General features: G+C 50.6%; 1 protein-coding gene across 1 annotated transcript in view; it reads left to right on the forward strand.

Annotated features, from left to right (window-relative positions):
* Positions 1–3327: 3327 nt before the first annotated feature.
* Positions 3328–17119, forward strand: part of LOC144759805 (uncharacterized) — a 123329-nt gene continuing 109537 nt past the window's right edge. The window contains exon 1 of the mRNA XM_078646502.1: positions 3328–3437. The gene's annotated coding sequence lies outside the window, so the exon portion shown is untranslated. The remainder of the gene's footprint in view (positions 3438–17119) is intronic.

Here is a 17119-nt window from a genome sequence, read left to right on the forward strand (position 1 = left end):
CGCCCAAGCCAGTAGTTAAAAACCTTGGTGTTCTCCTTAATAACAACTTGAACATGGATGAACACATAGGCGCCACTAAACGAACATGCTTTCATGCTCTTAGCCTGTTGCGCAAAGTTTTCAATTTTCTTCCCTCTTCCACACGAAAGACTCTTATCCATGCACTAGTACTTAGCCGCCTGGACTTAAGCAATGCTTTGCTGATTTCCGCAAAGGAATCTGCTCTCCAGAGCCTGCAGGTTGTGCAAAACACGGCGGCCCGTCTGGTTACGAGTTCCCCGTATCGTACCCCCTCGCTTCCTCTCCTACGTAAACTTCATTGGCTTCCCATTCGTAAAAGAATACACTTTAAAATCTGTTGTATAGTATTCAAATGCTTAAACCAACTGGGACCAGCCTATCTCGCCAATAAACTGTCCAAATATACCCCCTCACGTACTCTTCGTTCGGAAGGGAAAGGTCTTCTTGTTATTCCCCGCATTAAACAAACCAGAATGGGAGGCAGATCCTTTTTCTATCTTGCCCCCAAATTCTGGAACGATCTTCCCCTGGACATTCGCTCTTCCCCCAACTATTTGATTTTCAGGAAAAAACTAAAAACCTTCCTGTTCTAATTTGGGTCTACCTTCCTACTATCCACTACCTCCCTCTCCGTATCGTCCTAGTGCGGAGATACCCCATTTAGGGTGATTCAGGTGCTCTCTAAATGACATAAATAAAAAAATAAAAATTGCACAATGTACAAAGCCTCTGGCTTCCGTGCTCAGATGGCGTGGTCAAGGAGCACAGCAGCTGGTTGTGGGAGGCTGAATTACAGACAGTTCACAGGATGGGGGAGGGCTAAGCAAGTTCTAACAGGGACACAGAAAACAATCCTTCACCAGGTTGCCGAGAGCATGGCAACACAAAATGGAGTCTCAGCGGCCATTTTAAGCACAGTTCAACAGAGAGTGGGGTCAAAGAAATGAGGTCTGGGGTCAAAGGCATGAGGTCAGGGGTCACAGGAATGAGGTCAGGGGTCAGCACTCATAGATTTGCTACAGGATTAATCAGTCTTTTCTTTAAACTCAGCAGGAGGGGCTGACAGTCTCCTCCCTGAGCAGACATTCACAGACCCTCTCCTCCCCCTGGGGTCTGAGGTCTGTGAGGGTCTGAAAATGAGGATAAGTGCACAGACCCTCAGTGGCCCCTCCCCATGCAGGAGGCACAGACCCTCAGGGGCCCCTCCTTGCTGCAGGAGGCTGGGCTGGACAGACAGACCCTCAGGGGGCCCTCTCCCCCCTGCAGGAGGCACAGACCCTCAGGGGACCCCTCTCTCCCCTGCAGGAGTCACAGACCCTCAGGGGCCCCTCTCACCCCTGCAGAAGTGGCCCCTCTCCGCTGCAGGAGGCTGGGCTGGACAGACAGACCCTCAGGGGCCTTTTTTCCCCCTGCAGGAGACACAGACCCTCAGGGGACCCCTCTCTCTCCTGCAGGAGGCACAGACCCTCGGGGGCCCTACTCACCCCTGCAGAAGGCACAGACCCTCAGGGGCTCTTCTCTCCCCTGCAGGAGGCATAGACCCTCAGGGTCTCCTCTCTCCCCTGCAGGAGGCACAGACCCTCAGGGGCCCCTCTCCCTCCTGCAAGAGGCACTGACCCTCAGGGGCCCTCTCCCCCTGTAGAAGGCACAAACCCTCAGGGGCCCCTCCCCCCCTGCAGGAGGCACAGACCCTCAGGGGCCCCTCACCCTGCAGGAGGCACAGGCCCACAGGGGTCCCACCCCCCTGCAGGAGGCACAGACCCTCAGGGGCCCCTCTCCCCCCTGCAGGAGGCACAGACCCTCAGGAGCCCCTCTCCCTGCAGGAGGCACAGACCCTCAGGGGCCCCTACCCCTGCATGAGGCACAGACCCTCAGGGGCCCCTCTCCCCTACAGGAGGCACAGACCCTCAGGGGCCCCTCCCCCTGCAGGAGGCACAGACCTTCAGGGGCTCCACCCCCCTGCAGGAGGCACAGACTCTCAGGGGCCCCTCCCCCCTGCAGGAGGCTGAGACTTGACAGGACTCACTGCTGGTACAGGGCCCGATTCACAGAATGAACTTAAGACTCAATCCTAAACTTACTACTATTTTGGTATTCACAGAATGAACTTACTACTTTTGGTATTCACAGAAGTTAGGATTTTGTCTTAAGTTTGTCTTAAAACAGACTTAAGACAGACTTAAGACAGACTTAAGACAAAATCCCAACTTCTATGAATACCAAAAGTAGTAAATTCATTCTGCGAATACCAAAATAGTAGTAAGGTTAGGATTGAGTCTTAAATTCATTCTGTGAATCGGGCCCACTGACTCTGCCCCCGCTGACCCGGACACGATCACACTGACAGGAAGAGAGGAGCTCTCAGCTGGGCCTCTGCTGCAAGTGCTGACTCTGCCACAAATGACCCCACACTATCACACCCACAGACCTGAGGAGAGCTCATTTGTCGCTGCCGCTGCTGACCCGGAAGTGAAACTCTTGATGTGCGGACTCTGTCTTTATTACTCTCTGTTATATCCTAGCTATGTTGTAGTTTGTATCATCCATCTCTCCATCAACGGAACCCTGTAATGATGAGGTAACATGGATTATATTTTAGCTATGTTGTAGTTTGTATCTTCCATCTCTCCACCAGTGGAACCCTGTAAGGATGATGTAACATGGATTACGTTTTAGCTATGTTGTAGTTTGTATCATCCTTCTCTCCACCAGTGGAACCCTGTAAGGATGAAGAATATGGATTATATCTTTGCTATGTTGTAGTTTGTATCATCCATCTCTCCACCAGTGGAACCCGGTAAGGATGATGTCACATGGATTATATTTGAGCTATGTTGTAGTTTGTATCATCCTTCTCTCCACCAGTGGAACCCTGTAAGGATGAAGAATATGGATTATATCTTTGCTATGTTGTAGTTTGTATCATCCATCTCTCCACCAGTGGATCCCTGTAAGGATGATGTAACATGGATTACGTTTTAGCTAAGTTGCAGTTTGTATCATCCATCTCTCCTCCAGTGGAACCCTGTGAGGATGATGTCACATGGATTATAATTGAGCTATGTTGTAGTTTGTATCATCCATCTCTCCTCCAGTGGAACCCTGTAAGGATGATGTCACATGGATTATATTTTAGCTATGTTGTAGGTTGTATCATCCATCTCTCCACCAGCGGAACCCTGTAAGGATGATGTCACATGGAATGTTGTTCTATGAAAACCACAGTTGAAGAAGGTCTGAGCGCCTTGCTGACTGCTCCCTCTGGGGCTGTATTACTGATGTACTCTTGATCTACAATAAATTCTCTTGAAACATCTCAACAAGCCTGGAGTGATTACTACACTCTCACAGGCCAGGGAGAGGCAGCACGTGCTGACCCGGAAGTGAAACTGTTCAATTTCTTACAGCAGAGGAAGGTGAGGAGAGGAGGACCCGAGGGAGGGGGGAACAAAGGAGGGGGGCAGAGGGGGGAGAAGCAGAGGTGGAGGGTGGTAGAGGGGGGAGGAGGGGCCAGTGGGGGGGGGAGGGGGCAGAGGGGAGGGGCAGAGGAGGAGGAGTAGAGAGAAGAGGGGGCGAGGAGGGGGAGGGGGGACAGAGGAAGTGGGAGGAGGGGGCAGAGGGGGGAGGGGCAGAGGTGGAGGGATGAAGGAGGCAGAGGAGGGCAGATGAAGGTGAGGAGAGGAGGGCCCGAGGGAGGGAGGAACAGAGGAGGGGGGCAGATGAGGGGTGAGGAGGGGAGAAGGAGGGCAGACGAGAGGGGAGGAGGAGGGTAGATGAGGGGGGTAGATTAGGGAGGAGGAGGAGGGCTGAGGAGGGGGAGGAAGAGGGCAGAGGAGGGGGGAGGAGGGGCAAAGGAGGGGGGAGGAGGGGCCAGGGTAGAGGGGGCAGGAGGGACCCAGGGCAGAGTGGGGAGGAGGGACCCGGGGCAGAGGGGGGAGAGGGTAGGCTGGGGCAGATGAGGGAGGAGGGGCCAGTGCAGAAGAGGGGGGAGGAGCCGGAGTAGTGGGGGGAGGGGGAGGAGGGCCCTGGGCAGTAGAAAAGGGAGGAAGGGCTGGGGTAGAGGAGGAGTAACAGAGGAGGGAGGAGGGGGATCTGGGGCAGAAGAGGGGGGAGGGGCTGGGGTAGAGGACGGGGAGGAGGGGCTGAGGCAGAGGAAAAGGGGAAGTAGTAAGGATAAGACTTAGGAGGGGGGCGAGAGGCAGTAGATGGGGAGGCAAGGGGCAGAGGAGGGGGGAAGCGGGGGAGGAGGGGGGTGAGAGGCATATGATGGGGGGTGTGGGGCAGAGGAAGGGGAAGAGGGGGAGGAGGGGGTTGAGGGGTAGAGAAGGGAGGAGGAGGGTCTGTGGCAGAGGAGGGGGTGGGGGACTGGAGCAGAGGAAGGGGAGGAGGTGGCTGGAGCAGAGGAGGGGAGAGGAGGGGCTGAACAGAGGAGAGGGAGTGCCCGGTGTAGAGGAGGGGGGCCTGTGTAGAGGAGGAGGGAGGGGCCAGGGCAGAAGAGGGGGAGGGGCTGGGGCAGAAGAGGGGGGAAGTTAGAGGGTGAGACTTAGGAGGGGCCTACCAGAGGAGGGGGGCGAGGGGCAGCTGAGGGGGTTAAGGGGCAGAGCTGGGGGAAGAGGGGGAGGTGGGGGGTGAGGGGCAGAGGATGGGGGAGGGGGTGCTGGGGCAGAGAAGGAGGAGGGGGGCCAGAGCAGAGAGGGGAGGAGGGGCTGAACAGAGGAGGGTCTGGTGCAGAGAAGTAGAGGGGCTTTTGCAAAGGAGGGGGAGGGGCCGGGGCAGAAGAGGGGGAGGGGCCAGTGCAAAATATGGGTAGGAGGTGCCAGGGCAGAGGGAAGAGGAGGGGCCAGGGCAGAGGGAGGAGGAGGGTCCAGGGCAGAGGGGAAAGGAGGGCCCTGGGCAGAGGGGGGAGAAGGGGCCCTGGGCAGAGGGGGGAGGAGGGGTCTTGGGCAGAGGGGGGAGGAGGGGCCCAGGCAGAGGGGGAGGAGGGGCCCAGGGCAGAACGGGGAAGGAGGGCCCGGGGCAGAGGGGGAGGAGGGCCTGGGGCAGAGGGGGGAGGGGCCCAGGGCAAAGAGGGGAGGGGCCCAGGGCAGGGGAGGAGGAGGGGCCAGGGAGGAGGGCCCTGGGCAGAGAGGGGAGGAGGGGCCTGGGCAGAGGAGGGAGGAGGACCCGTGCAAAGGGGAAGAGGCCCTGGGCCGAGTATGAGGGAGAGGCCTGGGTAGAGGGGAGGGCCCAGGGCAGAGTAGGTGTGAGGGGGGCTTGGGCAGAGGGATGAGGAGGGCCCGGGGCAGAGGTGGGGGGAGGTGGGGCCAGAGGCAGAGGAAGGAGGAGGGGGAGGGCCTAGTTGGCATGATATAAAACTAAAAAACAAAAACCAGTGGGGGCAGAGAGTTCAGCAGCAAAGCAGGGGCAGCACCAGGGGGTCCTGCCTCCTGCAGTCCTTGTTTGCAGAAGTGGTAACACTGCATGGTGCAGCACATGAGCTCATACAGATGTGAAGTGCATATGACTTGGGGTCAGATGCAGGGGGCAGCACTAAATGCTCACACAGTCGTACGAACCCACAGCGGGGTAAGTTAGGCGTTGGATGTAGTATGCATGCACGAGCATCTCACACTCATCGTGCAATCTATGAAGTGTGAATGCAGTTCATGTAGTGCCCGCTCTCATAGTATCCCTCTCTGAAGGGGTATTTACTGAGGGGTTATCGGCCCTTGGAGTATCTTGGGGGTCAAAGGCTCTCTGTCCCCCTCCTGCTGCCCCTCCCTCCATTCATTTAGGGGTGTCTCACCCAAGGCTCACAGGCGGAGGCAGAACATGCATCAGGGGGGCCACAGTCTTATCCAGACCAGCCCTGTGAACCGTCGGGTCAACCAGCACTCTACAGTTTTACCACACCAGGCGAGGACTAGCCAGCTCATTACTCCAGGCACTTCCCTCCCGCCTTCAAAGTTTTATCTGCTCTGGACATAGCTCATCTCCTCCACTCGCCTCTATCTCCGCTGCTCCAGGATGTGGCTTGGATGATTCACCATGGTCCCAGTAGGTTCACCCACCTCTGTATGCGGAAGGCCTGCACTACCATGATAAGGTTGGGATCTGGCATGCTTCTCTTTCGGTTCCCCCGGGTGCTTCTCTTTCAGTTCCCCTGGGTGCTTCTCTTTCAGTTCCCCCGGGTGCTTGTCTTTCGGTTCCCCCGGCTGCTTCTCTTTCAGTTCCCCAGGGTGCTGCTCTTTCTATTCAGCAAGAGCCAGGATCATAGAAGACTTGTGGGTGGGAGACTGAGCCTTGCCACTGTCTGCAGATGTCTCATGCCATGGGTCAACTATCCTGCAGTCGTGGTGGGACGGACCCCAATCCCAGACTATGCTTCAGTCCTTCGGCTTTTTGCATTTGTCACCCCGAGTGGGACAGGAATGCTCAGACGTGAGTCCCGTGCTCTCCACACCACTGGAGTCAAGCTATCCTGGCTGAAGACGGCTGATAGCCAGAAACGGGTCCTCGGAAGCTTGTTTCCAGTCCAGGGAAGGCATGGCTTGGCAGTTCCGGCTGGACTGTTCCCATGAGGCACAGGGCCAGACTGATTTGCATATAGCCATGTCTGACCTGGGGTGGCAGAGTGGGCTAAAGAACGGTGATGGATCAAACCCAGATCTTTTGACTGGGTGTGAGTGTTTGATTGGTTCTGATGCTCCGTCCATCACCACCCCCTTTTGTACCGCTTTGGCCGCCATAAGTGTGGCAGGGTATGCTCAGACGTGAGTCCCTTGCTCACTTTGCCACTGGATTCAAGCAAGCCGGGCTGAAGACGGCTGGAATGCCAGAAACCGGTCCTCGGAAGCTTGTTTCTGGTCCAGGGAAGGCATGGCTTGGCAGTTTCTGGCTGGACTGTTCCCATGAGGCACAGGGTCAGACTGATTTGCATATAACCATGTTTGAACTGGGGTGGCAGAGTGGGCTAAAGAACGGTGATGGATCAAACCCAGATCTTTTGACTGGGTGTGAGTGTTTGATTGGTTCTGATGCTCCGTTCATCACCATCCCCTTTTGTACCGCTTTGGCTGCCATAAGTGTGGCAGGGTATGCTCAGACGTGAGTCCCTTGCTCACTTTGCCACTGGATTCAAGCAAGTTGGGCTGAAGACGGCTGGAATGCCAGAAACCGGTCCTCGGAAGCTTGTTTCTGGTCCAGGGAAGGCATGGCTTGGCAGTTCGGGCTGGACTGTTCCCATGGGGCACAGGGTCAGACTGATTTGCATATAGCCATGTCTGAACTGGGGTGGCAGAGTTGGCTAAAGAACGGTGATGGATCAAACCCAGATCTTTTGACTGGGTGTGAGTGTTTGATTGGTTCTGATGCTCCGTCCATCACCACCCCCTTTTGTACCTCATTAGCCAGGGTCAGTTGCTCTTTATGTGCAAAGCTGCATGTTTTCCCACAGACCAAGCTAAGGTGGCCTTTGTTATTTCATATCTCGGGGGTTACGCTGCTAATTGGACCATACCTTTGATAGAGAGAGATGACCCTCTGTTATGTGACTACCGTGCATTTAGAAGAGAACTTAGAAAGTTATTTCTCAGACACACATTCACGCACTCAGCTGACATGGAATTATTGAACCTAAAACAGGGGACCAAAGATTTAACCACTTATATTTCCACATTCCACAGGTTAGTGGCGGAGGCAGGGTGGCCCGAGGAAAAACGAAGTGCCTTATTCTATAAAGGGTTGAGAGATTACATAAAGGATGTCTTAGCACAGGTAGTAGATCCCCCTGAAACATGCTCTGCGCTAATCGAGTTGGTCGTCAAATTAGACCACAGAATAAGCAAGCGTAAAAGACAGAGGGGCAAATCAGAAAATAGTTGGATAACCTATTGTGAAAAGAAACCTGAGTCAGTAAAGGTAGCAGATGAGAAGAAACCTATGCAGATAGGAATCCTAAGGGGACCCTTGAGTAATGAAGAAATAGAGAGAAGAAGAGACAACAAGTTGTGCTGTATTGTGGAAAACAAGGCCATTTCCTTAGAGAATGTCCTGTAAAACCCTGACAAACCAGGAAGTCGGAAAACTAGAAAGTCCTATGAGACGAGGGCTTCGGGTAACTCTGGGTTGATTGTCTCATCTTTAGATCTACTAGCGAGTCAGGCATGTCACTTCTTTGTTTCCTCTCAATTGTCCTGGGAACAGCAGGCACTTGAAGTTAGAGTCATGATAGATTCGGGTGCCTCAGGCAATTTTATGGATGATCAATGGGCCAAAAAATATAATATCAACCGAGTGCCCAAAACAGTTTGGGAAGAAGTCACTACAATAGATGGTAGCACCTTAAAGTCAGGTCCCATCACTGATGCTACCAGTCCTCTGCAATTAACTATAAGGTAGAAGCATCTAGAAACCTTGGAATTTGATTTTATACAATCCGCTCAATTCCCGGTCATACTAGGATTACCCTGGTTATGGTTACACAACCCCCTTATTGATTGGAAAAAATGACACTTGAATTGAAGCCTAATTTCTGTAGGAATTTACTGAATGTAGTAGTGTTTTTGTGTTGCCTTACTTATAAAGAACCTAAATAAATATATTGATTTCAGATATGATATAAAAGTTCTGAATTGAAATACCACGTTTTCTGATGTTCTTTGGAGTTAGTGTACATATATATGACATGTGATAAAAAGACTCAATGAGATAAAATAATACCTCAAGGCGCAATTTTTCTATGAATATAATTTCTGTAGTAAGCATGTTTTTTGTTCATCAGATGGGATTATGGATCAAGTTATTCTTGCTACCTTGCTACCTCTGATGAAGGATCTTTGCCCCTTGTTTATCAAGATCTTCGGTCCATATTTGATGCGGAAGAAGCCACTAGCCTTCCCCCACATAAAATCTACGACGGTAGAATAGACTTACAGGCAGGGGCACGTATTCCTTGCAGCAGGGTGTATTCTCTGACCGAGAAAGAGAATGTCTACCTACGAGAATATTTGGGTAACATGTTAAAGATAGGGTGTATTCGCCCTTCTAGGTCCCCTGCTTCCTCTTCTCTTTTTTTTATACCGAAGAGAGAGGGAGGCCTTATATGTTGTATTGATTATAAGGTGCTTAATTCCATCACCAATTAGAATAGGTACCCTTTGCTATTGATTTCCTCCCTCCTTACTCGAGTAAAGAATGCACAGGTGTTCACCAAATAGGATCTTCGTGGGACATATCACCGTGTGCGCATCAAGGAGGGAGATAAATGGAAAACAACCTTTTGCACCAAATATGGGTTATACAAATATCTAGTAATTCCCTTTGGGCTATGTAATGCCCCTTAAGCTTTTCAGTTTTTTATAAACGAGGTTCTGAAGGACATGTTGGATGAATATGTCGTAGCTTACATCGATGATTTATTGATCTACTCCTCGTCCATGCAAGAACATGTGGTACATGTAAGAAACGTGCTTACACGCCTAAAAGACCATAAACTTTACTGCAAACTAGAGAAATGTCCGTTTCACACACAACAAGTCACCGTTCTAGGATTCATCATTTCCCCCCAGGGTCTCAGTATGGATCCTCAAAAGGTAGCAGCCATCAATCGTTGGCAGGCTCCAAAGAATGTAAAGGAAACACAGAGCTTTCTTGGGTTTACCAATTTCTACAGGAGTTTTATCTACAATTTCTCTGATCTCCCATCACTAAATTGTTGCGAAAGGGAAACACTTTTCTCTGGAAACCTGAGGCAGAAGAAACCTTTTGTAAACTCAAAGAAGCATTCGCACAAGCCCCCATATTAAGACATCCAAACCCCACTTATCCTTTTGTGGTAGAGGCTGAGGCTTCTCAAGTGGCAGTGAGGGGCGGGGGTCCTTTCTCAGACAGACCCTATCACAGGTGTTTTACATCCAGGGAATTCTTTTCACAAAAGCTAACCCCAGCCGAGATTAATTACATCATAAGGGACAAAGAATATTTAGCAATAAAAGGGATTTTTGAGGAGTGGAGGCAGTATCTATTAGGTGCCAATCATACGATCACAGTGTTAAGGGGCCATCGGAACCTGCAGCTCGTAAAATCTGCAAGAGCACTGTCCATGAGACAATTAAGATGGACCCAGTTTTTTAGTGAATATGATTTCAAAATTCAGTTTCAAGCAGGGAGAAAAGAACGGAAAGGCCGACTCCTTTTCTCGTTTAGGATATGGTCCAGTGGAAGTCTTGGAAGAATCACCCCCTATCATAGTCAGGGAAAAGATAATAGGAGCCGTGTGTTCTGAGGAAGACTTATTAACTAAAATAAAGGAAGCACAGCAATCCATCGACATGGGAGAAATAGTAGGCACCCGGGAGAGTACCAGGGTACATGTGTACATTTATGTGCCAGGAGGGGTAGTTCTCCCAACTCAGGAGTTACAAGTACAGGCCATGGAGTGGTGTCACACACTCGCAGGGCACCCACGCTACAAGAAGACACTTGAAACTATAAGGAGATATTTCTGGTAGCCTACTATGGGAAAAGACACCAAACACTATATACAAACATGCTATGTCTGCGCGCAGGGAAAGGCTTCTCATCAAAACCCTTTAGGGCTCTTGCAACCTTTACCCATACCCCCATGTCCCTGGCACACGGTATCTTTATATTTGATTGTTAAATTGCCACAAACATCGAAAGGCCATACTACTCTTTTGGTGGTAGTGGATATATTCACAAAGATAGCTCTTTTTGTCCCTTTGACAGGTCTCCCGACGTCACAGATATTGGCCTCAGTGTTTTTGCAACAAGTGGTTCGGTTACATGGACTTCCATCAGTTCTAGTTTCAGATAGGGGGGCTCAATTCATTTCCAAATTCTGGAAGGGTTTATATGCTTTGCTACAGATAGATGTAAGGTTGTCCTCCAGTCACCACCCCAGACCACACCCAGAGCAAGGAGAGCATGTAAATATATCCAAGAGCCCGGTAAGTACCCCGAGTTCAAACCAAAAAGAAGGTGGAATAGTAACCCACAGCACGTGTCTTAGAGCGGCGTCTAGCTAAACTCCTTTGATAATAGATGACAGCTTCCATTTACCAAGAATTTGAATTCGCTTGGGCGTATGGCAGTTGGACCATTCATTGTATTGCTCTGTCATCTTTCAAATAATACACATATCTTTGCCCTGACGAAGTCTGTTGGCATATAAGCCGGACAAAACACGTGTTGCCAAGATCTTTTGGCTTTTCATTTGCTGAAGAATTTTTCTATGGATTGTGGCAAGAATCTTCAAATTGGTTACCCTGTGGCTGGAAAGAACTGCAAATTGATTTAACATGAAGAAATCATGAAATTGGAACAATAAAAAGAAGAAAATAAACTTTTTTTTTTTTAAAACACATTTTTATTGATTTTGTGCAAACTTCATACATTCACGCTCCATATGTATCTCTATCATCATGATGTACAGTAATGCAGCGTCTTTAACATTCCCAACCAACAAAGCCCTATCTGCTATTTCCCACCTCCCTCACTACCCCCACCCCCCCATGTCAGTGTGCCTCTACTGCTCCTCCTGTGGCATGTCATAAACCTTCTGGAAGCAGCGGGTGACTTCCCCAAAACATTTCCAGTCGCGGTTCCACAGCTAAATGGGAGTCCAGGCGCTGTTCAGATCAGTGTATGTTACCCATTCCGTTCTTGATCGTATTTGACACATGCAATCCATCCTCGCTCGCTGCTGGCCATGCGGCCTAGCGCCCCGCCTCTTCAGCCAGTGCCGCCGCGCTCTCTACCCCCGTTGTCCCCTCCTGGCTCGCCAGCGCGCCGGCCTCACCATCCTCATAAACTTCTGAAAGAGACTGTAGATCCGTCATTAGCGCGCTCCATGCCCTGGCCGCATCTAGCGCTTTATCGTTAGCGGTGCGCCTAGCTAATTGTAATCTAAGAGACCCTTCACTAGTAGCCCATTGCAGGAAGCACCCCCGCCATCTCAGGAAGCTAGGCCCCCCCCTAGATTTCCAATGCAGTGTGAGTTCTCTCTTGGCCAGTATTAACCCCAGGTCGAAAAATTTGCTGGTAATCTTCGTGGTTGGAGTATGCGGTAACCAGAGTAAGAGGCAAGTCCCCATGTCTGTGTCGATCTGGCGTCCCGTAACTGCATTCAAGCAAGACAGAACTTCAGTCCAGTAAGTGCCAAGCCCCGCGCACGACCAGAACATGTGCCCAAAGTCAGCACCCACCGTAGCGCAGCGAGGACATACCGAATGCGCGCCTCCAAAGACCCGTTGGATTTTGGCCGGCGTCCAATACACCCTATGTAGAGTGAAGTACTGAACCAGTTGGAACCTAACATTGCACGTGCCCTTCCAGGCCCTACGTACAAGCTGAGGCCAGGTCGTCTCTGGTATCTGCCGACCGAGGTCACCCTCCCAGCGCTCCCGCAGCTTGTCTAGGGGAGGAGGTCCATCTAGCGCCAGTCTCCGGTATAGGCAGGTGATGGCCTTATAAGTGCCAGCTGCCATCACGACGTACTGGCAGCCCAGCGACATGGGAGGCTCTACCAGCCCCATCCTCCAGCGCTTCTGAATCCCAGTCACTAGAGCCGCATGGAGCAAGAAGTCACCCCTCGGGAGATCGAAGGCCTCTTGCAGGTCATGAAACGACAACAGGGCACCATCCCTATACAAATCCCCTATCATGTGGACCCCACGATCCTCCCAGGTGGCTAGTGCCGACCAGTCCCCACCATGTGGGAGGGCTGTACACATGCCCAAGGGGATCTCCGGCGCATATGGAATGTGACATCCTGCCTGCTTGTGGCTACGAAGCCAGCACTGGCGAAGGGTGCGCTCCTCCAGAGTCAACTGATCCAACCGAAGCCCTTGTTGGAGCACGATGAAGGACAGGACATGGCGCTGCATAATCTGACCCTGCGGGCCGTCCGGGCCTCTAAACTCCCGCGCCACAGCTTGCGTGAGCCACTGTAGCTGCGCTGCCAGATAATACCACTCAAAATCCGGTACCGCCAGGCCGCCTTCTTCCCGGGACCTAAGCAAGGTATTCAAAGCTACACGTCTCCTGCCAGAGCCCCAGATAAACCCTATCACCATTGACCGCAACGTCCGGAAAAAGGAGATCGGGATCCACACCGGCAGCGTGCGAAAAAAATAAAGCAGGCGCGGAAGGACCACCATCTTCAGCAGCGCTATCCGCGCGGCCACAGACAGCGGAAGAGTGCGCCAAAACCCCATACTGCCTCTGATGCCCCTCAGGGCTCTGCCCACATTCCCCTCATGTAGGAGCGAGTGGGTATGATAAATGTGGACTCCGAGGTATGGCAGGCAATCTGGTTCCCAGCGCAATCCCTCAAGCTCCACAGGCTGGACACAGCGGAGGGTCAAGGGAAATAGACAGGTCTTAGACCAGTTAACACGGAGCCCCGACAAGTCCCCGAACTCTTGGAGCAAGGCCCGTGCACCCTGCCCCAACGCTTCCACATCGGCCAAAAACAGCAGGAGGTCGTCGGCATACAAGCAAATATAATGCGAAACGCCGCGCAGTGAAACCCCCTCATAGTACCGACCTTGTCGGGCCCGTGCTGCTAGGGGTTCAATCACCAAGGCGAAGAGGAGCGGGGATAAAGAGCAACCCTGTCGGGTGCCTCTTTCCACCGAGCATGCCGCAGATATTGAGCGGCCCGTACGGACCCTAGCAGTAGTGGACTCATACAACAACCGCGTCCAGCGGACGAAACCATCCCCTAACCCGAACCGAAGAAGCACGCAGAACAAATATGGCCACTCCACACTATCGAACGCCTTTTGGCAATAGTCATTCCCAATAGGTGATTGGGGGAAGTTGTGGATCTCTCTTCGGTTCCGTGGCGCTTCCCCAGAAACTAAGGTGAGAACCTGACAGGGTGTTGCCGTAGTCCAGGCGGCTAGTAACGAGTGCTTGAGTGATAGTGCGTCTGGTGCTGATTGGGAGACATTTGATGATCTTTCAGAGCATGCAAAGAGTGAAGTAGCAAGTGGAGGAGACTGTGTTGATGTGGTTTCTTTTGGTGAGTTTGTCCAGGAGGATGTAGATGTTCCGGGCATGGTCTGTAGGAGTGGGAGAGGGTCCTAGTTCAGCAAACCACCAAGAGTCGATGTTCCCGAAGATCAGTTCTTCTGTTTTTTCTGTATTCAACATGAGCAGTTGTTTTGCATTCAGTTGGTGACGCTTGTTCAAACTAGCTTATGAAACTATAACTTACAGTTCATTGAGATATTAAGGGTTCATAGAACCCCGGGCAACACATATTTGGGGCTCCCTATTAGGAATACATTTGAATTTATGACCACTTTTAGGCTCAATTGAAGTCCCTATGATGCCAAAAAAAGATTGAATCGTGTTAAACCTTCCGAACCCGGGGCCAGCAAAAGCATCTAAAAGCCCAAGCTGGCTACAGTCCACCAGCCAAGTACTATCAAAAGAAGCTTGAGCAAACATTGATAAAGTTATTTCTTTTTGAGTTTGGGTCTAGATCTTTTACTTGCAAAAACATTTCATGTGGATATCCAGACAGCGTGTTATTCCTATTTCAGGGAAACCTGCTACGTGTAGCGGACTAGTGCATAATATTACAATAAAAAGACATATGCATATAACACTTGAAATTGTAGCTTAAGTTGCTAAAAATATGTTACTGTAAATATAGCTCTTTCACCATTGGCATTTCTGCTACAGCAAAGAAAAATAAAAGCACTCCTCTGAGTATTTTCACAGTCCCATCTAATAACTTTCTCTTTTTTTCTCATCCCGTGCCTTGTCCATCTCAACTTCTATATATGTGTGAAACTCTCCAGCTAGACAGTTACCTGTGACCCTCCTGAGTAAGAGAATGGGAGCGGCCAGGATACAGGAGATGCACTGAGACTGAAAGAGAAGAGTAGAGCGAGAGACATGAGGTGGAAGGGAGAGACCGAAATAATGTAGAAAGATATGTGAGGTGAAGAGGAAAAGAATATAGAAAAATGTGAGATAGCCGGATGGAAAGATGAAAAGTGGTAGATAGAGGAAGATGTGAAAGAGAGGTAGAGTTTAGAGTGAGGGAGGGATAAGGTAATGTAGAGAGGCAGAAGAGGACAGTTTTCCCAGGGGGAGGTGAAGAGAGAGAGGTAATGTAGATTAAAGGTGAATTAGAGCGAGGTAAAAGCAGCAAGAGGTGGACGATGCACGATAGAGTGTGCACAGTGAGAAGAGGTAGAGCATAACATTTCAGGTAACGAGAGTAAAGAGGGGTGAAGTGTAGAAAGAGGAATCTGCTGTAGAGCGAAACGAGGAATTTGAAAACATATATGAACTAGAGAAAGAGAGGTGATGTTAATATGGAGATATCGAGTTGTGGGAAAATTAAAGAGGAAGAGACAGGCAGAGTGATCGGTACAGATAAACTTTGAGAGAGATAGTTGAGATGGAGGGGGTGAGGTAAAATGGAAAAGGAGGTCCAAAGAATTATGTGTGTTTGAGTGAAGGAGTGAGTGAGGGAGAGAGAAAGAGAGTTAAATCTAAAATGTATTCAGTGAGTGAGGGGATGGATGGGGCAGAGAGAGTTGAAGCAGAGAGAAATGAGCTAGAAAGGAGAGGAGAATGGTGAGGCACAGAAAGGGATGAGAGAGAAGGGGAGAGAGATTAGGTAAAAGGACGTGAAGTGAGGATGGAGGTGAGGTATAGCTAGAGATGAGTTTGTCTGAGAAGTGAAATGGAAGGAGGAGGGATACAGGGATGTAATAGAGAAACCAAATAAGTGTGGTACAGAGATAGGGATGAGGTAGAGAGATTTGTGTAAGGGAGCGGGGATTAAGAGTGATAGATATAGATGTAGGTACAGAGACTAAAGAGAGGCAAGGGCATGAGAGAGCGGTCTACTAAGATGGAGCAGAGTGAGGTATATTGGATGAGAGGTGAGGTAGACGAGGCTGAGGTAAAGAGATAAGAGATAGACAGGGTGGAGGTACATGGAGAAGTAGAGATAGGTTAAGCGGCACGGTTTGGTGAAGTACGGAGAGAGTGATAAAACATACTCATTTCACTGTAATTGTCACCAGCTGACGGAGAATGTGATGGTTAAGACTAGGCAGACCACGCATGCACAAGAGAATGTGAGGCTTGAGGTTGGGCAGACCACGCATGCACAAGAGAATGTGAGGGGTAAGTCTGGGCGGACCATGCATGCACAAGAGAATGTGAGGGTTAAGTCTGGGCAGACCACGCATGCACAAGAGATTGTGAGGGTTGAGGCTGGGCAGATCAAGCATGCACAGTAGAATATGAGGGTTGAGACAGGGCAGACCACGCATGCACAAGAGAATGTGAGGGTCGAGGCTGAGCACACCAAGTGTGCACAAGAGGAGGTGAGGGTTGAGGCTGGGCAGACCACACATGCACAGTAAGGAGCAGAGATATATCATTTTTAGTGCAACTCAGTGCAGCAGTTAGGTGCAGCGCTGTGATGTGCGAGGGGGAGAAAGCAGCGCTGAGCCATATTTATGAAATACAGCACGCTGCTGCTCACTACCCCGGCACAAGTACACAGTCTACCTAGTGCCACGCAAAACCTTTACACCATAGGCCAGAGGTGTGTGTGCTGTCTAGCATAGGATTAGTACTGGAAACACACTTACAGTACTGTTGCTAGGAGTCATGGAATGTTATGTAATGATGTCAAGAATGTTATGTTTAGAGCTGAGGCAGTTTATTCCTGGTTGTTGAACTGAAGACATCCTTCCTGTGGATGTGAAGAACCGGGTTATTTAAGACCCAGCGGCATCAGGGGACATGCCCAAAGTCTCCAAGTTCACCTGTCTTCTAAACACAGAGACACGGAATCTTCTTGGTGACGTCAAAAGATCGAATTTATTGGCTGCAACCAGAAACAGAGGTCCACAAAGTACAATGGCTGTATATTCGTAGGAGACTGCTCAATTTTTACAAAGCAAGCCATCCTTTCTATGCCAAAAATCACATTCCAGACAAATACCTTACATTTACGAACTGTCCAATCATATGTGTCCAAATCAGAGGTATCGCATGACGGTAAAACACACTTTTCAGTTGCCCAGCCCACGATTAATCATTGGTCGAACCC

This window comes from Lissotriton helveticus, chromosome 1_1, assembly GCF_964261635.1.
Source record: "Lissotriton helveticus chromosome 1_1, aLisHel1.1, whole genome shotgun sequence".
Lineage (NCBI taxonomy): Eukaryota > Metazoa > Chordata > Amphibia > Caudata > Salamandridae > Lissotriton > Lissotriton helveticus.